General features: G+C 42.2%; 1 protein-coding gene across 1 annotated transcript in view; it reads left to right on the forward strand.

Moving 5' to 3' along the window:
* Nucleotides 1–1,615: 1,615 nt before the first annotated feature.
* The window catches only part of LOC135223237 (growth hormone-inducible transmembrane protein-like), a gene marked incomplete in the record, with an annotated part of 99,090 nt that continues 78,618 nt past the window's right edge, over nucleotides 1,616–22,087 (forward strand). Inside the window, 1 exon segment of the mRNA XM_064261731.1 lies at nucleotides 1,616–1,812.

Raw genomic sequence — 22,087 nt, forward strand, 5'->3', positions numbered from 1 at the left:
TAATATTGCCTCTTTTGTTCATTACTACTCCAATCACCATCAAAATGTTAAATTCTCTGTTTTTTCTGGGATGTTCCTAAGGGCTATACGTGTCTGTAGCCCACAGTTTAATTGACGCTGAAATTAAAACTATTTATGATATTGCATTGAAACTTAAATACCCAAGGACTTTTGTAGATGTGGCATGGAAAAAGAGCTAGAAAAACTTTTATTCAACTAATGACAAACTTGAATTTAGTAAGCATAACATTCTAAAATTACCTTATGATGAAAGGTTTTTTAGATATTCCTAGAATTTTAAAGCTTTTTTAACATAAATGTTGTTTTCAGTAATATTAATGTCAAGAGTTTATTTAGTAATCAAAAATTCTCCTAAAGATCTCCAGGCTGCATATATGAATTCCTTGCAAAAAGTGTGATAAAGTCTATTACGGACAGACCGGCAAATCTCTTTCACAGCGTCTCAAGCAACATCAATATTCTGTGAGACTGGGCAAATATCGAAATGCATTATTTGTTACATATAGAGATTTAGACCATTCCTATTAACTGGAGTCAAGCAAGAGCCTTAGTCCCATGTAATGACACAGTTAAAAGGAATATCATTGATCTTGTTTTATCAAATCAAAATAATATAAATGTTCTAAATTTAATTTGTCTTGGTTTATTTAAACTTGATGCTTTCATAATGAAAAAAGTTTGTAGATAAATATAAGCAACAAAATTAATATATTCAGTTTTTACAAGTTTTGGACTGTAAAGATACTTTGTAATTTCGGTTAGGGTCAGAATCTGTTTAAGTTGTGACCGTGTGATATCCAATAATCCTGGATTATCCCTTCTAATTTTTACCCTTTTGATAATTAACCATCTGGTATTCCTGATCTTGTTTGTACCTGAGGCCTTCCTCTCCAATTGTACTTTAGTAGCTCCTTGACGATGTCTGAATAAAGACGAAAGCGCTTGGATTTCTGACTATCATTTTCCCGTGGTATTCGCTTATATACATATATATATATATATATATATATATTATATATATATATATATATATATATATATATATATATAATATATATATAATATAATATATATATATATATATATATATATATATATATATATATATATATGTATATATATATATATATATATATATATATATATATAGATATATATATATATATTATATATATATATATATATATATATATATATATATATATATATATATATATATATATATATATATATATATATATATATTATATATATATTATATTATATATATATATATATATTATATATACATTTATTATATATATTATATATATATATATATATATATATATATATATATATATATATATATATATATATATATATATATATATATATATATATATATATACATAAATTCCTGGGTAACTCCAGCCATATTAATGAAACTCTCATTCCAACTGTAATTCAGATTAATACACAGATAAAGTCTGTTCTATTAATCGATCACATGCAAACATATTGTTTATTACCTGTCATAACAACGCACAAAACATACCTACATGAGACTTTGAACTCTACAGGTTAATCTCTGGTTATTGCATCAGACACGGGTGAGATCTCTGCTATTATTTTATCACATACAAATCCACATTATTTTTTACCTACCATAACAACGCGCAAAACATACATGTGACTTTGAACTCAATAATATTATAGTAGTGCAGTTTAATCTCTGGGTAATGCATCAGATAGCAGACGAAACGACAACATAAGAAAAAAAGTAGAAACTTTTTTGGAAGAAGAAGCTCAGCAGCCGTGGTCGTCTAACATAAAGGTTATCCCATTGCGCACAAGAACCTTCGAGTCGTTCTCGGTTAAGTAAACATTCCGTAACCTGAAGTAGGTAAGTGTTTTTGCAATTATAATAGATTCATAGATATATTTTGTGATATATACTTTATGAAAGTAAATGATATGGGTAGATCTATGTAACTAATGTTGCCACATCAACTTTGACAGTAACCAGTTCAGCCTAGACTAGGCTTTCTGACAAATAAACTGCAAGGACCTTGATGCAAATTTTCATTAGGGAGGTTTGGTTAGCCTAACCCACTGGACTACCTAGTATAAGATCCCCATAACGTAACCGAGGTCTATGCCTACCTACCTACCTAGCTATATAAAACTGTAATGGGAATTTTTGGAACTACTAGGTACCTAGCTAATGGAAACCATTAAAGCCCAGGGATAGGTATAGCTACTAGGATAAAAAACGCATGGTACAGGGGTGGACCATGTACGATCAATGTGTACAACCCCCAAAAAAGTACATTATATATTGTTGTTGGTGAGAAACGGAGCTAAAGACCTCTACTCCAGTGTCTGGACGCGTTAGGTATAATGTACTTTTCTTGGGGTTGTACACATTGATCGTACATGGTCCACCCGTGTCATGCGGTTTTTTACCCTACTATACTAGTATACCTAGAAACATAACGTAGGTATGGGGTCTGGATTTTACCGTACTTAGGCCTATTTTAACCTACAAGGTAGGCCCTATGGTAATCCTATTATAGGGGTCCAAAATCACAGCACTAGGTATGGGTATGAAGTCAAGATGAGTGCACAGATTTAGGTACTATCAAATATTTCTTGAGTCATGGGAAATAAGTTGCCAATAGTACTACCCAAAAAGGTAGATCTCTGCTTCTGTAAGCAGACAAACTGCTAACTTTTTTCAGATTAATCAAAAAGTTGCAGCTGAAGAGCAAGAGCCCTTGCCAGGTTCCTAGCTGGTTCCTAGGCGCTCACTCCACAAACAGTGGCAGGCACACTACACTATTTGCGTGAGGTGACTTACCTAGGATCCCTAACTAGGATTACCCCAACCTAACCTAATATGTAGGGCCTCTTCCCCCTGGGCTCACTTCCACTTCACTAGACTTGGCTGCTGCAGTGAAGCAATAATACATTTGTAATGCAGATACTAGGTAAATGTAAAAATCATCAAAATCACATACCTAGTAGGCCAAGTGTGAACTTCCTATATATTTCACATAATACTTAAATTGAATGCAGATGTCGTGCACTGTTAAACTAGACCTATTCCTTTCATAATAATGGACAGGCTGCATTTTTTCTAAGTTATGAGGTGACTTCAAAGAAATAGTATAGCCTACCTGTTCACAGCTGTACGGCCTGTACCTAGGCTAAAGGTTAACTATGTAAAACTGAAAACTATAATACCATGCCCATCTTGATTCGGTAAGTGCCAGTTTACATGCAAAATGGATGCTGTGCATAGCACCAGCCCCTTGGGATGATTGTAAAAACATAAGCAGTAAAAACATAAGCAAAAGACATTAATCACCACAAACAAAAGAATAAGCAAAAGGTGATCAATATTCCAGTTGACGAAGTGATGAGAACTAGGCTGTGGTAGTAGCAAAAACTTTACAGGAAAACACGTTAAAATTATGTATATGCAAAGGCCATTTAGTACTAGTATAGGCTGGTGATAGTAGCATTAAGTAAATAGTGGTCAGGTCATGCCTGGGTTAAAAAAGCTGCAATATTATTGGCCATTTAGGTAGGTATTTTGCATTGACCAAGGCAGATCTAGATAGTTTTGAACTTGTTAGTTCAGAATTTGTCAAACATTACTATGGTGCTAGCTTAGTTTAGTAAATGTGCACTTTAGTTATATGTTCATTCTAAATGTAGTACAGAAATATAGTTTTTGAGGTATGCATATTTTTTTATGTAACTGAGACGAATTTGAAGTGTGTGGTTTACCCAACACAATCCGCAATGCTCATCTAGCAGTATATAATGAGTATTCCCAATTGGGAACCAATGTTGCTTGGAGGGGTAATGACTGAAAATGAGTCAGAAAGAGATATGTTATCTATTACTGCCAGATAGCTAAAGGGGCTATGTTGGATAAACCAAACACTTCAAATTCATCTCAGTTACAGAAAAATATATGCCTACCACAATAACCATATTTCGGTAGTTTTAGAAGGAAGATAAAAATTGTACACATTTACTAAACCAAGCTAGTACCTTATAATACTGTTTGACAAAGTCTGAACTAATAAGTTCAAAACTACGTAGATCTGCCTTAGTCACTGCAAAGTACACCTTTTGCACCTTATGTAAAACATTGGATGCTTTCTGACAAGTTACCCCTCCCCACCTAACCTGACCTAAATGGTTTGGCGTAACACTTGTGTTCTTGTTTTTGTGATGTGCATTGTAATGGGTTATTAAGAAGCCTCTACAGTGGAAATGAATAGAAATTAACCAGAATTACTTAAAAAAATAAATTCATACATTCAACTTACCTGTCAGATATATACATAGCTATAGACTCCGTCGTTCCCGACAGAATTTCAAATTTCGCGGCACTCGCTACAGGTAGGTCAGGTGATCTACCGCCCTGCTCTGGGTGGCAGGACTAGGAACTATTCCCGTTTTCTAATCAGATTCTCTCTGTCGCCGGCGGTATCAACATTGTTGTTACTTCCTCCTGACTAGAATTCGTTTTTCGCAAGCTTTTGATCATCTCTCGCTGATATTTGGTGACGTACTTGGATCGTTGTTTGGCATTCGCTATCGTGGACTGTTTTTTGGACTTGGTTTTTGGAATTCTTGAATATGTCTGACTCTAGTGTTAGTTTCAGAGTGTGTGAATGAGGGCTGTAAGGTGAGGATTCCGAAAGCTTCGGTAGATCCTCACACTACTTGTAGTCGGGTGTAGAATGGCTGAATGCTCGATTGATAATAGTGTGACGAGTGTGAGAATTGAGTGCACAAGAGTGGAAGAATCTAACTTCTTACTTGAAGAAGTTAGAGAGAGATAGAGTGAGGAAGGCGGCTTGTAAAACCCGCAAAATGTCTGCTTCTCATGATTTACTATCTAGTTCTGTACCTTCTTCCGCTGATAATCATGACAATTCTGTTTCAGCCCGTTCACAAATTGCTAATCCCTCTAGTTCTGCTTCGGAAATAGCGGAACTTAGAGCTTCCCCTTCAGAAATGCAAGAAAAAGTCGCAGCATTGGAAGGTAAGGAAAGTGAATGTGGTTTCGCTAGTGATGTTAGTGTCCCCAGTGTAGTGGAGGGGGCGTCTGGTCGTCTCTGCGACGCTCCCAGGCCTAGACCTCTTCCCAAGCTCCCTGGCCCGGAGGAGAAGGAATGTCGAAAGCCGTTACGGGGGTTGTGGAGAATCCCAACGATCAGGCGTCCCGTTTCGGCAGAATCGAGCATATCATATAATGCCAAGGACCGCTATAGGAAAAGCGTCCTTCGAGAGTGCTTTTCTTCATCTAGTTCGCCTTCTCCGAGAAGAGGAGGGAAGGAGTCGAAACTTTCCCCGTCCGCTGAAGAGAAATATGAAAGAGCATGAACTCAATTCGAGTCCCGAGCGCTCTCTGAAGAAGGAGCGCCTTCGGTAATAAAGAAGGCGAGGATACATTCAGACTATGGGTCTGGAAGGGATCCTAGAGCGCCTTCCAGATCTCCCTCTCCTGATTCGAAAGACTCCTCAACCAGGAGAATACTAATGAATATGCAGGAGCAATTAGCCTCGTTAGTAGGTTAAACTCTTTATAAGGAGCCTACTAGGAAGAAGGATGATAGGCTTCCTATTAAAAAGATCTAAATACCGATCTCCTGTCGGGCACGGACGCACCCTTCGGGAGTTGTCGCTCAGGGCAGGCGGCCATCTCTGGGGGGGGAGCAGTGCGTTAGACAGGAGTGAAGTAAGAAAGGAAGTTACTCCTGTCAAGAGTAAGGCGCCAACCAAGAGCCAGGCTCCGAGTAGCGCGAAGAGCCAGTGCAACATTCAAGATCTTCAATCAAGCGCCAAGAGTTAGCGGAAGAGGAAGATCCTGTTTAGGAGTGAGCGCGTGTGAGACGGAAAGCGCCTACTGGAATCAATACTCCTACTAAACATCAGGCGCGTGCGCCTACCAGGCGCCAGGAGTCATCGGGCCTAGATACTCCTCCCAGGCGCCAGGAGTATTCGGAACTTAATACTCCTCCCAGGCGCCAGGAGTATTCCGAAGCTTTTATACTCCTCCCAGGCGCCAGGATACTCTGGACTTAATAACTCCTCCCAGGCGCCAGGAGTATTCCGAAGCTTATACTCCTCCCAGGCGCCAGCGATGCCTCCCGCGCGCCAGGAGTATTTCTGAACAAGATGCGCCTACTAGAAGCCAGGAGTATTCGAGGCGCTCTGCGCCTGCCAAGCGCCAGGAGTATTCCAAACACGTTACTCCTCCCAGGCGAGATACTCCTGCTGTACACCAGGCGCATTCCTCGTATGAAGAGCCTGACACTCGTAAGAGAGTAAGAGAAGAGTCAGAAGAAAGAAGGGAGCCTTCTCCTTCCGAGCCTATCAACCCAGAAGAGGCCTCGGAGGACGAAATGAAGGAAGGGTCTTCTAATTATAAAGTTCTTTCGTCCCTTCTATTGAGGAATATGGAGACTCTTTGACACCAGCTGCTCCCCCTTCTCCACGCTCTCTGTTTTTCGAGCACGAAAACACACAAGTCTTCCTCCTTCCTTAAAATGAAGCCTGCTATTTCTATGAGGAGGGCTCTTCAATCTCTTGACTCCTGGTTCAAGAAGAAGAAGGAGTTAGGAAGGACGGTCTTTTGTATGCCTCCCCCTAAACTTACAGGGAGGAGAGGCATTTGGTACGAAACGGGAGAGAATATGGGAGTTGTCTCTGTCCGTTTTCAGCTGAATCAGACTTCTCGAGTTTGGTGTATTCGTCGAGAAGGCACGCTTTGAATGCAGCGAAGGTAACATGGGGGCTTTTCGGAAACGGACCACCTCCTCAGGGCTGTTTCACACTTTAGAAGTGTTTAACTTTTTAGATTGGTCCCGTTGGGGTTTCTGGCCAAGAAATCGCAGGAAAAAGGAACAACTCGACCAGAAACCCTAAATAGCATCCCTCGCCTGCATTGACAAGGCGGGGTGCAGGATGGATCGGCTGAGGTATGCTCCCTCTTCGGTGCAGGAGTGTTAAAGAAGACGGGCGGTTCACAGTGCTTTCCTCACGAAGGCCGTCTCTCCTTCGCAGAGAGCGCCTTATTGTGTTTGCGCCTCTCTCTGAACACCATTTTTCCCTCGCAATTGGTGAAGGATATCGCGCATTCTCTCACTGAAAAGGCCACCCAGGATCTCCTTAGACAATCCTCAAGGAAGAATAGGCCTGTGGCTAGTGAGGAAAAGAAACGTGACTCGACCAGCTCAGCAGCAGCCCTTTCGAGGAGGTCTTCCAACTAGATCGATCGCCAGAAGAAGTCAACCGAAAAGAGGGGCAGGTCTTCCTTCCTGTCCCTTTAAGAAAGTGGAAGTGAAATTCTGTCCTCCAGACACACGTAGGAGCCATGTTAACATTTCGTTTGCGAAGCCCTGGGAAGAGACAATAGGAGCGCATCCTTGGATGATGTCTATTATCAATAAGTGTATCGCCCTTCCCATTCAAGGACCTTCCTCCCTTGACAACATCCCCTAGGGATTGTCCCCCATATACAGGGACCCTGTTCTGATGGTACCTTGATCCTTACGTCAATGGTGTAACAGATGTGGGTACAAAAGAGCAATAGAGCTAGTACTGATTGCAGCTCCCCGGTTTTACAATCTCTTTTGTTTCTTTAGCAAAAGCCTCGGGGGATGAGACCGGTACTGGACGTACGTGCGCTGCAAATTCGTCGAACACCAGAAGTTCCGCATGGAAAACGTCTGCTTGCATCAGTCCTTGCAAGCACTGCGGCAAGGGGATTGGATGGCGTCCCTAGACTAGGACGCAGACTTCCACACCGGCCCCGATCCAACATTCGTCGAGGAAGACCTTCGATTTATTTTCGACAGAGGACGAGTCTATCAGTTCAGGGCCCTGTGTTTTCGGCCTGTTCCACGGCTCCTCAAGTCTTCACAGACTTGATGAACATTAGCTAGTACACTTACATTTGAAGGGATAAACGTCTCCCTGTACCTGGACGACTGGCTCATCAGAGCCAGGTCTCAAAACGCAGTGTTTGGAGGACCTGTCAACAACACTGGGGAATTGACAAAATCATTGGATTGATCGTGAACCTCGAGAATCTCAGATGATCCCCAGCCAGAACGTTGTTTATCTGGGGATATCAGATGGATCTCGGTGGTTTTCGAGTTTTTGTCCATCTCAAGAGCGAATGAAAGAAAGGCTGTGCCACAGTATCGAACCTTCTAGGAAAGAGCGCACTTCAGCGGGGAATGGCGGAGCCTTCTGGGAACCCTTTCCTCGCTCGACCAGTTCTTCTCCTAGCAGATTACCATCTTCGACCGCGTTCAGTTTCTTCCTAATAAAGAAGTTGGGTTGGAAGACAGGTCAGCTCTCGACACGTTTTCAATCTCGAATAATAAAACATCATTTGAAGTGGTGTTGATTCCGGTAGAGGAAAACAAAGAGTGGTCCCTGCAAGTAACGAACCCAAGCTGACATTGTTTTCAGACGCCTCGGAGTCGGCTGTGGGCAACATTGGATCCAAAGAAGTGTCAGGCACCTGGTCCGGCGGAACAGGTGTCATGCACATACATTGCCAAGAGATAGCTCTTAGCAATTCACACCTGGCGATAAGAGCCTTCGAACACATAGTCAAGAACGCAAAAGTCGTAACCTGGAGACATTTCAGACAATACGCAGCCCTGGCTTATATCAGGAAACAAGGAGGGACAACACTCTTTGCTCTGTACGAGCTTGGCAAGAGATCTACTGATTTGGGCGAACCAAAGGAAGGTAGTTCTCTACAAGTTTGTCCGGGGAGAGGAATGTTAGAGCGGACAGATTGAGCAGGAGGTTTCCAGGTCCTTCCCCACAGAATGTACACTCCACTTCAGAAGTCTGGTCAGAGCCTTTGGCTCCTTTGTGGGAAGCCGCAAATAGTCTTTCGCCACATCCTCTCCAAGAGGATAGAAACCATTTTGTGCCCTGTTGAACGATCCCCGGGCCGTATGCAACCGACGCCATTTCTTCCTGTATGTTCTAGGGATAACGTTTACCCTTTTCCCCCGTTCAAGTACTGGGGGGAAGTAGTCAGAAAATTCCGTGGCAGATCCGAATGACCAAGATGACTCCTGATGGCTCCGTATTTGGCGCTCAAATTTGGTCACAGAGGTGATGGATATGGACGGTGACTTCCCCCGATCTCTTCAACAGAATAGATCTGCTCAAACAACGCCCACTTTCGAGAGTACCATCAATCTACCCTCTCCTGCTCTGACTGCCTTTCGAATATCGAAAGACTTGTCAGAGCGAGAGGTTTTACTCGCCAGGCATCAAACGCAATTGCTAAGCCACGCAGATCTCTACTAGGGCGAGTGTACCTCGAAGTGAAGTTTCAGAAACTGGGTGCAGGTCGAAGAAGCTGTCCTCTCCAGTCGCTCTGTACCGAAATGCGTGATTTCCTTCTGTTTTCTTAACAAAAGTCGCATCTCTCGGTAACCGACCATTAAGGGGTACAGAGTATTCTTTCAGCAGTCTTTAGAAAAATCGTGGGATTAGCTCTAACGAATGAATAAGGATTTGCATGACCCTCATTTCGTTCCTCATCCGAAACAGCAAAATCACTTGAACCTACGGTTCCAAGCTGGAACTTAGGATGTGGTTCTTAAATTTTTTACATCAGAGGATTCGAACCCACTTCACCATACTGATTTCTATTTCGTACTTCACTAGAAAGTGTTTGTTTCTGTATGTCTCTGCACGGCAAAAGAGTCATGGAGTTGCACGCCCTTGATCAGAGTTGGCTTCAAGGAGCCTGCAATTTGTTCATTTCAGTCCCTTTTTCTTGCCAACAATGAAACCCTTCGACTCCTGGCCCAGGAACTTTCGAAGTGACAAGGACTTCTAGTTTTGTTCGGCAGGGAGGCAGAAAGATCCCTTTGCCCAGTTTAGAGCTCGATAATTTTATTTGGACAAGAGAAGCAGTTGGGGGTTCGCAAAATGGTCTTTGGTGCTCAGTAAAGACCCCCAAGAAGCAATGTCCAAGAACGCCGTAGCCTTCTTTTGTTAGAAGTGTTATACGAAAGCTCAAAGAATTGTCCAGATGATTCTTTTAATCTTTTAGAGTGAGAGCCTCACGAATTACAGGGCAATCGCATAGGTGAACCTCTGTGGCGTTCCAAAGAAATATGTCACTCAGAACATTTTGAGCGCAACTTATTGTGATGCAACTCACGTGTTTGCATCACATTATTTAAAAGACGTACGAGTTACGTGGATAAATGTTTTTTCGTTAGTTCCGTTTGTGGCAGCACAGACGGTTTCTGGTAAAGAGAAAGCACCATCCTTAAAACTGTGTACGTAACCCTCTTGTCGGATGGGTTTTCTCGGTTTTCGGTGTATGGAGTGTCAGTTGTCGCAACTAAGCGCCTTACACTTTCGCTTCACTTGAAAATCGAGTGACTCTGACTGTTAGAGGGGTTAAAAAATTTGTGTTTTGTATGTATGAGTTCGATTTGTGGTTGTTTGCTGAGAGTTTTGGGGATAACTCTAAGCAATCTTAGAACCTAACACGGTTTATGAATCGGTGATCGGATTGGTTGTGTGCTCCTTAAATAAATGCTTGTTGTCATATAGCTATGTGTCTCCCCATTGACAAACGCCAGTAAGGATTCTGTTCGAGTAAAAGTGAATAGACCCCATCGACCGATCCACAGACACATCTTGGCCAAATATCCTATCTCGCTAAGGCTCTTGAATGAACGACTCCTTGGCTAGTAGCCACGAAGTCTTCCCTCTAAAAGGTAGACCTAAGGTTTTTATTTATACCTACACCACCTTGTTTTTGCCTTCTATACCATTAGTTAGCTGTCTCTTGCCCTCCCCAAGGGTGTCATCAGCTATGATATATCTGACAGTAGTTGAATGTATGAAATTACATTGTTATGATACAATAAAGTTTCATACATACTTTCCTGGCAGATATATCATTGATACCCACGCCAGCTCCCCGCAGGAGAACAGGTGGAATAGATATCTGATTATAAAACGGGAATAGTTCCTAGTCCTGCCACACACAGAGCAGGGCGGTAATATCACCTGAACCTAACCTGTATGCGTAGGGCCGCGAAATTTGAAATCTGTCGAACGACGGAGTACTATAGACTATGGTATATATCTGCAGGTAAGTAGTGAAACTTTATTGTATCATAACAATGTCATGTTAGAAACACAATAGTACTTTCCGATCATAATACGGATTAAATGTCTTTGTTTTACAAACTATTAGCCTAAATAACTGACTTTATGCAGTGGATAGGCTGTCAAATCTTATCCTTTTCTAGACAGGAATACTGTAGCAACATTTCACAGCCTTGACAAAATGGCATGGCACCTATTCATCGTTCATGGTGAATAAACAAAGTTGAGGGCATTTGCAACTGTGCACCTGATAAGATTATTACAACCAAAATGAAGGATAATGGTTATATGTATAGAAAGAAGGCAATTAAATTACTAAGTTGTCAGGTCAGTAACTTAAGAAGACAATTTATAAAATGCAAACTGATCACTTGTCCTTGTTGATTAATTCTGGAGAATAATTTACCGTATTCTCATATTGTTTTTCTGTATCTTTCCAGATTAAGCGAATGTTGGCTGCAAAGGTTGTCAGTTCTTGGAGCATCATGCTCCAGGGGATTTTTGCAAGTCTTCTAGTCTAAGGCTAATACCCAAGTAACTTCGGGGTACAGAGAGGCTGGTCGAGTTTCATCACACGCTAGATCCAAGATCCGTGAAGTAGAATTTCCACTGCTGAGGCGAACTAGGCAGCAAGGGTAAAATAGGGCGTAAGTGTGACTACAGCAGGTATAAGCGTTTTGAAATTGTAGAGAACTTTGTTGCGACATTGTTGGGTAATAAACATTACCTTAAGTATAATCTTATCTAGCCCTAAATCCCTGAAAACAGCACCAAAATTTTACCACATGGACAACCCTGTTTACCTCCCCTATTCTGTCCGCCAGTTGGGCACGCGCAGCCGTTGACAGTTACAAACCTTCCCTGAAAACAGTTTTTACGAGCGCGGCCGTGCTGTTTACTCATGGTCACTCTTTATAAATTTCCTAAACATTTTTGTGCTTTAAAGCCTCTCTTTATTTGTTAAATGATGTTATTACCACTCACATATTACATCACGAAATAATAATTAACTTTTATTTCTATTGTAGTACTTTATCTGATATTATGAACTTTTGCGCTACCCCGGAATTACTGACCTGTCCAACGCTCAATGGATTGCCAGATATGCGATTGCTTCCTTCTTGCCAGCAAACATCATGAACTGCCCATCTTTTGGGACAAGGATGAGTAGCAGGTAGTAGTGAACCCCATGACATTTGTAGCTCTTGTCGTGGACAGGTTTGTGACTAACTTCTCGTTGCGACTTATGTAAGCCCTGTCTGACAAGGATTATTGCTTATATATGAAACTCAAAGAATCTTGCATCGTAAAAGATCGGTTAAGGAGAAAACGAAATCGTAGCTAGAAAACCTGTACAACGATTTCCCTTTGACTTGTCGCACGTGTTGTGGCCTCTTCGGTTTCGTTATCGTACGCTCTGATTTCCGAATTATTGATGCTTGTCCCCCGGTACAACCGGTAAATAGTGAAGTCATATCTGATGTAAATTCAAGAGATTTTGGCAGGAAACTAGACTGGAAACAGAATTTTAAAATAATTACAGCTTAGTTAGAAGAAGATTTTCAAGCTAAGTTTAACAAGCTCGAGAATTTGAAGAAGCCTTTACTAAATTTCCTAGACTCTTTTAGATTAATTTTCAGCTCCTTCGTCAGGTACCTGTCGACAGCACCATGGGTAACGTGCGACAGATACCCGCTTGTTGACCCCGTCGTGGCGTAGGCTTAGGGTGGTAATCTGATCCAGGGCATGTTCCTGACGAATCTTTAACCCAATGTGTCCCCTGTTAGTCCCTGTACATAGTGCCAAAGGGCGCTTATTTAGGAGAAGGGGGAAGGGGTATTAGTGTCAGGCCTAAGTCGCTGTCGTCAGGAATCTTACTTTCAGGGGGAAGTTTCTCAGTTAGTATGCTGACAATGACTTGATGAACCTGGATTCTTGTGAGCATTGATGTTCTCTTGACGGAGGTCATGAAACTTTTTTATTTAATTTGAGTTTTCTTTCCTCAGGGTGTCCTAAAGACAGACAGCCCCGCCTCGTTGTATTACAGAAGGATTTTTCTTGACGGTCATTCCCGGTCACAGAATTTTTAACGTTTTATACCTTCAACTATACCCGTCCAGCTATATACATAGCTATCACTAGCACTTAGACCGTCGTCCGACAGAAATTTCGAAATTCTCGGCACACGCGGCCGGTATGGTCAGGTGATCTACCCCCCCTCCGCTGGTGGCGGGAATGGAACCGATCACCCGTTTTCTAATTCATGATTTTTTCTGTCGCTGGAATGTAAACAACGTTTGCGGTTCCTCCTGATGGATTTTTCGTGTGGTTCAGCGCCATCGATCCGTACTGGGCTAAAAACTTTTACAGGAAGTAATGGATCTTTGGTTTCGCATACGCTTTTGTTAACTTTTTGATAATATTAAACTTCGAAAATTGCGAGATTATTGACGTGTAAACTACCGAAGTTTTCGTCAGACACTCATGCACTTTCCAACGAAGTGAAATTACTTATACTTTTCATGAAAGGGAATATTTATTCGTTACATACAAATAAGTGTTAGTTTGATTGAGAAATTATATCTTTCTTCTAGTTGGGGAAGTCAGTAAAAGGAACTAGCCTTTAGAAGCTTTATTAGCTCTTGTGTTAACGAGCAATTATAGTAGTAACAGTACTAGTGAGTTGTTGCAGTCCTCATCACCTTCTTACTCCGCCGAATCTACGAATATCATATTTGCAAATTGGAGAGACTTTGATATAGTTCGAATGCGAACTCTTATGAAGTAAGAAGTGATATAGTGTTCCCCTTACAATGGAGGGTGGCGTCTGGATCGCTCTGTCGTGCTCTCGTTCTAGAATCCTCTCCAAGCTCACGAGCCAGAGGAGAAGGAATGTCGAAAACCGTAAGGAGGTTTCAGCGAATCCCACCGGTCAGAGCGTCCCCGGTCGCTGGTTCTGTTAGACGTCAGACTGCCAGGGAGAGCCCATTGTGAAGTCAATCCCTAAAACAGTGTTTCTATCTGTCTCGCCTTTTTATGCCTACTGTTCGCATGATGGATATGAGACTTCGAATGAATGAAATTTGAACGAAGATCCTCGTATAATTCTTCTGTAGAATTATTCAAAATGAGAATGACTTTAATAATCGCTCCACCTTTCGATCAGGCGACGATTAGCGCCTTCTATATTAGAGATCAGTCGTACCATTTGTGATAGAGGTCATTGTCGAATTTTTTTCGCAACTAGACGAGAAACGCTATCCCATGTCCCATGGGGGTATGAATTTGTTTTTCAACATAAGATTCCCATCGGTGCATTTTTAGATATAATCATCTGATTAGAATGAATGTAGATTATTTGTCAATCGAATGAATTAGATGGATCTTCGTTGAGTGATAAGGCTTAATGTTTTGACTTTTAGCTTCTAGCTCCTACCATGCTTTAGACAAATCGCCTTGGCTACGGTAATGGCATGGCATATTCACCTACCGAATTTATGCTATAGATGGTCAACTGGAAGCCTTGACAAATTCCTAAATTAATACGTTTACCTTAATGTAACAGTATTATAGAGTATTCTGTTACGCTAGAGTATGAGTTATATGATTCTTCGTGTCCTTCGAGAAGTGATCGAGAAGCATCTCTTTATTGGTGAGTTTGAGAGTAGGATAGAAACATTTTGACACATGTGCGTGTTAGAAGAGGTTTCCATGAATTACCAAGTACCCTTCTAAGACTTTTCTGGAAGAAATGTTTAAAGGATTGTTTAGGGAACACACGCCTATTTAGTTTCTAGACTTGTCGAATCCATCGTTCGCATCCATTATGCTTATATAAGAACTTCCTGGAAGCTGCGATAAGAAATTTGTAATAGATTCTTTATCAATGGAGTATACGGCAATCACTCTGGAAAGGGAGGCCAGTCCGCTTTCGAAGACTGCGTTCGCTTTGAATTGAGAGAGAGACCAGCGGCATGTACCATTTGTTCTCAGTCGTGATCTATTAATCGTTACAAGCTCTCTCTCCTCAGTCCTGCGGAATTGGATAACTAACCGTAGTTCTTCCGCTACACTGCGTGGTCTTAGCCTCGGATTGAGGAATACTGAGCGCTATCATACATAAAATATTGTCTGCATGTTGTTAGGCAAGCTTTCAATAAAGAAAGATAATTACACCTTTCAATGCGTTTACCGTATATCACATGATTAAAAGGGATTCTTATGGCAGCATAAACATATATTATTCAATGCACTACTCTTCACGAAAGCCTGTCTTATTAGAGTACATTCTATAGTGAGAGAGAGTATGTAATAGAGTTTCACTTCAAGGAACTACGCTATGTTAGAGTCTTTCGAGAAACGACACAACGCTTATTTAAAATATTTCTTGTTCAGAAATAAAAGAGGGGGGGGATATACGGAAGAATTAAGCGAGGACGCTACGAAGGGCGCGTGACGCCAACCAGAATCAGGACTCCTCCCAGGAGAGGGCGCCAGGCAGCGCCATGGACGCTACTGGCGCGAGACGTCAACAAGAAGCAGGAACCTCCTCTCTCAGGGAGAGTCCCAGGACAATCTATCAGGACGCTCGACCAAAGCGGTGAGCGCCAGCCAGAAGCATGACGCCTTTCCCAGGATCTAGGTGCGAGGCAAACCCCAGGACGATACTAGGCGCGAGACTCAACCAAAAAGCAGACACCTCTCAGGAGAGAGTCGTCAAGGCAAGCGTTCGGACCGCTTCCAAAGTTGACGCCAAGCCAGCCGCATGACGCCTCCCAGGGAGCCAGGACGCTTCGAGGCGCGAGACGTCAATCAAAAGCAGGACGCCTCTCCGTTAGATAGTCGTCAGGCAAGCGCGAGGTACGCTCCTAGGCTTATTTGACGCGCCCAGAAGCATGACCCTCCCAGAGCGCAGTGCGTAGTCAAAGCGCCAATGGACGGCTTCGAGGACGCGGACTCAACTAGAACCAGGGACGCCTCCAGGACGCGAGGGCGCCAACCAGCGCAAGACATCAGAGCTACCACATTTTCAGTGCATTTGGAGATATACTTTCCAAGATTTCTCTTTGGACTGCAAGCACAAGATCATTTTTTTTCCTGACATTGACACAAGTTATCACCACCGGCGGCCGTGGCCCTTGTCATGATAAACTGAATTGCGGAAGTCTCTTAACAAAAACAGACTTCTCCATGTCAAGGTGATATGGTGTCGCATGAGCTAAACTTCTTGCTTCCTTTCCTGGAAAAAGGAGTTTTTTTGAGAAACTTTCTTGCAAGTCAAACCCTCTACTGACAATTTATTCTAGAATCGCCAGGCGAACGAAGTTTCGTGTCAGGATAAGTGGTTCTTCTGCTTTATAGTCTTTACATTGTGAGAGAACCAATATCGTTAAAGTCTCTCGGTTTCCTTCACCTTATGATGAAATGATAGAAAATATATCGACTCTAGTTAATCTGGGTGCAGTTAGAAAGCTTGGCAACCCTTTTTTATTGCATGTCGTTTTTTTTGCTGGTCCCTGAAAATGCAGCTCCTCTTTCTCCTCTTTCATTTTTTAACAGGATTATATTATCCTACTCCTATGTACCATATAACAAGGGAACCTGTATTTTTGGTACTGGAAAAGACTTGTAGGAGCTGCTCAGTATTGGATGAGAGACTCTTTCAAGTATCTGAACCGTACATTACGCCCTGATGTCCTAGGCTAGGAATCTTGAATAGATTTCTCCTCGATCCTGGATCATTTATTGGAAATAGGAATAATATAATTTTTGTTTTTGCTGAAGAACCTGATTGATAGATTTTCCCCGTTCTCTTCGTTGCCCAGCCCAAGGAAGGGAAGAAAGAGATATGAGAGCGATGGTAGCAATTTACTCCATCTTATTTTATATAAGAGGGGAATAGAAATTTAGTCCTTTTTTCCCACAAATAGAACTCTTTACAGAATGTAGACAAGAGCGTCAAAGAAAGAGAGGATAAACGTTATCCTCGTTTTAGACTTAGAGAGGTTGGATTCACAGAGGTCACGTTCTTCTCACAGCAAGTTTTTGAAGTCTTTTCCAAGACAGTCCTGAATATCTTTCAGCATCTTTTTAAATGTGGACCTTAACAACCTCTCCACTCTGAGTCTGTCTATGCAGACATGACCAGAAGTGGACAGGACTGAGAGGAGTTTCAGGTAATGACAGTAGTCATGAATAAGATATATGATTACTGGCAGATCGTGCGAGAGGGAATGAGGAAACTGTCCTCCTTCCGATACCATCTGTTGACCACATAGCGGTTTTTCTTCTTCCCTTCAGAGTGAAGCATCACCTTGGTATATTGTCTGCTATCAAAGAACGCAGTAAAAGGCTATATCGCTGTCTCCTATAAAGGGACTTGAGATAGCAGATCATTAGATCTTCGGGCTCTTATACAATTACCTCTATACACAAGACTAGGAGATCTTATAATTACAATGGTTCCTATTTGGGCCTCAGATTCCGTGTTCTGAAAGAGTGAACTGCTCTCATCTATGTTCTCTTGTACTTAAGGACCAAAATGAAAGTGAAATTTTAGGCTTGTAATCTGGAATCAAATTCTAGAAGGAACTAGGCAATGGGTTCCTGCCAGCATGGTACTGTTTGGCAAAAGAATCCTAAAACGCTTTATTCCTGATCAACGCTTTCAGATAAAGGAAGTTGGGTTGTCCAGGCGCAATGTATTTACAATTCTCATCTACAAAAGAGATAAGGTTTAAAACGTGTGCTGACAAGTCCTTGGAATACGATGAGGTCTTCAAACCCCTTCCCAGATGGTTCGTAAGATGATTTAAAGAGCTAGAAATCAGGAATCCTCACCATTTCATCTCAGAATCTCTTAAACTTCCAGGCTCTTTCCCTGCCTTCGTACAAGATAGGGAGAAAGATTTTGCAACAAGGAACTCTTCACATGTAGGAAGAGTGCTCGTTAGCAGAACGATTAATCAAGTATGATCCTCCTCGGAGGAAGACTGTCTCTCGGACTATAGATGCCTATCGTCTACTGTGTAGCTGCCTAAATTACCTCCCGGGTTACGGAGGCCATAAGCTCAAGTGAAATCTGCCACCAGGCGCGAGGCAACGCCAGGCCCCCCCAAAGGGGCCGCGAGGCAACAGCCATGCGCGGGACCCTCCAAGCCAGCCAGGCGAGAGACCCCCAGGCAGGCGCGAGACTGCCAGGCAGGCGCGAGGTAAGCCAGGCGCAGGCGCTAGCGCCATGCCAGGCGCAAGCCGGCTCTGGCTTCTCAGAAGAGTTCTATTTCAAAGAAAGCCCTGGTCTTCTTGGAACAGGGATCTCTAAAGCACTTCTGAGATAACTCGCGTTTACTTCAAACAGCTAATAATTAAAGCGCTTGAAGTGCGGCTTTTAACAATATCTTGTTCTTTCCATACAATATGTCTTGAGAGACATATTAGCTGTAATAACGGAGATGCAACTCTGTGTTGATCCTCTTTCACGAAGGAGATCAAGTGGTCCTATGGAGATCCTCTCTCTTTTATTCATGTCCCGATGCGTTGCTGGGATAGGGAACGACACTGGTCTTAACTAGTGAAATATTTTTTTTAACACCATAGTGTATTATTTTCTGGTTTATTTGAAATGGGTTTGGGGATAGCTCTTTTTCAAATTAAAAGCACAAACCCTCGTGTTAGGATCAGGTGAATCGGAATGCGGTGTTTGTGCTCTTAAAGTAGCCAATAGGCATTGTTGTATTGTCATGTAAGTGATAGACCCCATTGACAAAGTGACCACATAGATTCTGTCAAGTAAGTGGATAAGACCCTTGACAGATCTACAGAGGACTCTTGCCAATATGTCAGCATCTCGCTGAGGCTCTTGAGACGATAGCATACTACTAGCAATAGCTAGGAAGTCGACCCTTCGGTCTAAACACATAGGAAGCCAAGGTTTTATTTATTTATTATACACGTATGTTTGTTTATACCTGTATATTCAGTATAGCTGTCCTTTTACCGCTCCACCAAGGTGTGAATCAGCTATGTATCTATCTTACGGGTAAGTTAAGTATGAAAATGATATTGTTATGATACATAACGTTTATAATACTTACCTGCGATATATACAATTAATGGCCCTACTCCCAGCCTCCCTCAGGAGACAGCTGCGAAGACAATTATGAATTAGAAAACGGTATGGTTCCTATTCCCGCCCCAGCTGGCGGGGGGGTAGAATCACCTGACCTAACTGCCGCGTGTGCCGCGAATTTGCGAATTTCCTGTCGGACGACGGAGTGTATCTATTATATACCTGCCAGTAAGTATGTATAAAAACATTATTGTATCATAACAAATAATCATTTTTTTCCCTTTGCTCAAGGTTTGTGAGAGTGAGGGCGGAGACGCGCCCGCTAGAACTTTTGAAGGTGATCGGGGAAGGGGAAGAGGAAGCTCCTCTTCTCTACGACACTGAGAGAGTTTATCAGGTGGCGGATGATTCTTCATTCTCCCGCCCCACCCCAAACCAATCTGATTTTGTCCGACTTTGGGTCAACCCTTGCTTTTCTAAGTCTTCGGTCTCTGTCTCATCGAAGATTTATTGCCATGGAGTCTGGTTATGAGCTCCTTAAACAAAGAACTCAATCCTTTCAATATTGTGGGTCCGCGGAGGCTTTTTATGTATACAAGGACTCACGGGTTTGGTTCCTCCTTGCTCTCTTTTTGAGAACTTCTGCTCATCCATTTCAATCGCTTCTGTATATCAGAACGAGCTTGCTGCTCAAATGCGGCCTTTTCTTGTTTCTGCTAAGGCAAGGGTCTCCAAACTTTTCAATGTAAGGGCACATTATAATGTTCCCACATTTATGCGGGCCAAAGGAAAAAATCAGTGTCAGTAATTTAATTTCCTCAAATAAGTTACAGTATAACATGAAAATTAACATGTCTTTTTGAAACAACAGGGTAACAAATAGATTCCTGTCTTAGTTTTATGCCACCAAATTATGTGACGATGATACTGACGTTTTGACTTCAAATGTGCATTGAATCAGGTTTTCCAGAGTTACATGAGCCAATTGTAAGAAATTGATTTTCAAATTATCATACAGACAAATTTGCTCGTAGTTGATTCCATACTCATTTTGGAAATGTTTGTCACCCAGGTATGGTTGTACCAAAACTAAACACAAACTACAAGCAAACTTTATCAAATTTGGGAAACTGATCTGGCTGCAGGCATTTCTAAAACTCAATCAGATTTCCTTTCCCGATACTTATCTTTTCACTGCCTGAGATCAATATTTCCATTTGAAATTGAGTTTTTTTTTTTTGTTTTGGGGGAAAAAAGAATAAATTTGTTTTTTTTTTTTTTTTTTTTTCCTAATTGGCGTCTAAATGGATTATGAAAGAGCCTGAATTAAATTTGCTTGTATCCAGGTCGCATATCGACTCCTTGAAACTGTTTTTTTCACTCTGAATTATTTCATTTTGCAAATGAAGAAGGAAATTCAACTAAATTTCTGCCTGAAATTTTTTCAACAACATGGAAAATGAAGCAAAATTCTTAACGTTCACCGGCCTTCAAACAAATAGCGCAAGTTTTGTTTCGAATAGCCTTGATATGAACAAAGTAGTCACTGATCAAATTTGTTTTGCCTTGCACTTCAGATTCCAATTGATTTGATATGGACCTGTCATATCTGCAAAAAATGACGAATTTCAAATCCATTCCACATTCTGACGCCAGTCGGGCGGTATTATTTTTTCAAGGCCCACCACACGGATTTGTTTGGCGTGCCAGTATGAAATTATGTGCGGGCCGACATTGGCCCGCGGGCCATAAGTTTTGGAGAGACCCTGCTCTAAGGCCTAACCTTATGTTGTTACAGTTACCCTCCTCTGTATCGGATGATTCATGAACCTGTCTGTTGTCCCTCTTCTCCTTTGCGATTACCTTTTCGGATATGTCTGTGGCTTCTGAGGTTTTTGAAGAACATCAATGCGATCCTCTTCCCAAGCTCACTGCTCTTAGCAAGAACTTTTTCCTCTGGTCTTCCTCCCGTTCCGTCAAGGAGTAAGCTTAAATTTAGGCCAGATATGTAACCTTCGCTCCAGCCCCAACAACCTCCTCTTGCGTCGTTTTTCACCAGGTTACATCTCAGGTTTTTCCTGGTGTCCTCTACTTCATCCTCTGGTGCTCACCCTTTGAGACTTGGAGAGGTGCTTGGGCGTGGCTCTAAAGGGCAGAGAAAGAGCTCAACCTCCAGGAGGAACCTTCTTCTTCATTCCTTGTCTCTGCGTAAGAATTTTTTGTGGGAGTAGAGGTCATCCCTTGCCTGGAGACCGCAGTAGGAACTTTGTCTCTCCCGCCATTGGTCAGCTTGGCAAGGGAGAGCGGTGAGCTTGGGTGGTGGAAGGTCCTGAAGGAAGGTTAATGAGATCCCTTTTTGTTTCCGACCTCCACTTTCCAATCGTCCTCTCAAGTTCAGCAGTTTTTTTTCCCTTCACTCAAGGGAGTCCAAGCCTTGGAGAAGAGCTTTCGGCCCTCTTGAAGAAGGATGCCATAAGCGAGCTCCTCCTTCTCCCGGGTTTTAACTCACGGTGTTTGTAGTTCAAAGTCCTCGGTGCCTGGCTCCCCATCATAAATCTTTCGGTCTGAACAGTTTATTCTAAAGTCCAAGTTCAGGATGGAGACGTCCAGAGTGTTCTTTCATCCGTCAGAGGGACAGGACTGGATGATTTCCATCGATCCTGCAGGATGCTTATCTGCAAATCCCCATCCATCCAAGACAGAGACTTACCTTTCGGTTTTTCACGGGACTCGGAGTTTTCCAGTTCAAGACCCTTTGTTTCGGGCCCCACCACTGCTCCACAGGTCTTTTTTCTCGTGTGATGGCTCCTGTTTCGG

Source organism: Macrobrachium nipponense, chromosome 20, assembly GCF_015104395.2.
Source record: "Macrobrachium nipponense isolate FS-2020 chromosome 20, ASM1510439v2, whole genome shotgun sequence".
Taxonomy (NCBI): domain Eukaryota; kingdom Metazoa; phylum Arthropoda; class Malacostraca; order Decapoda; family Palaemonidae; genus Macrobrachium; species Macrobrachium nipponense.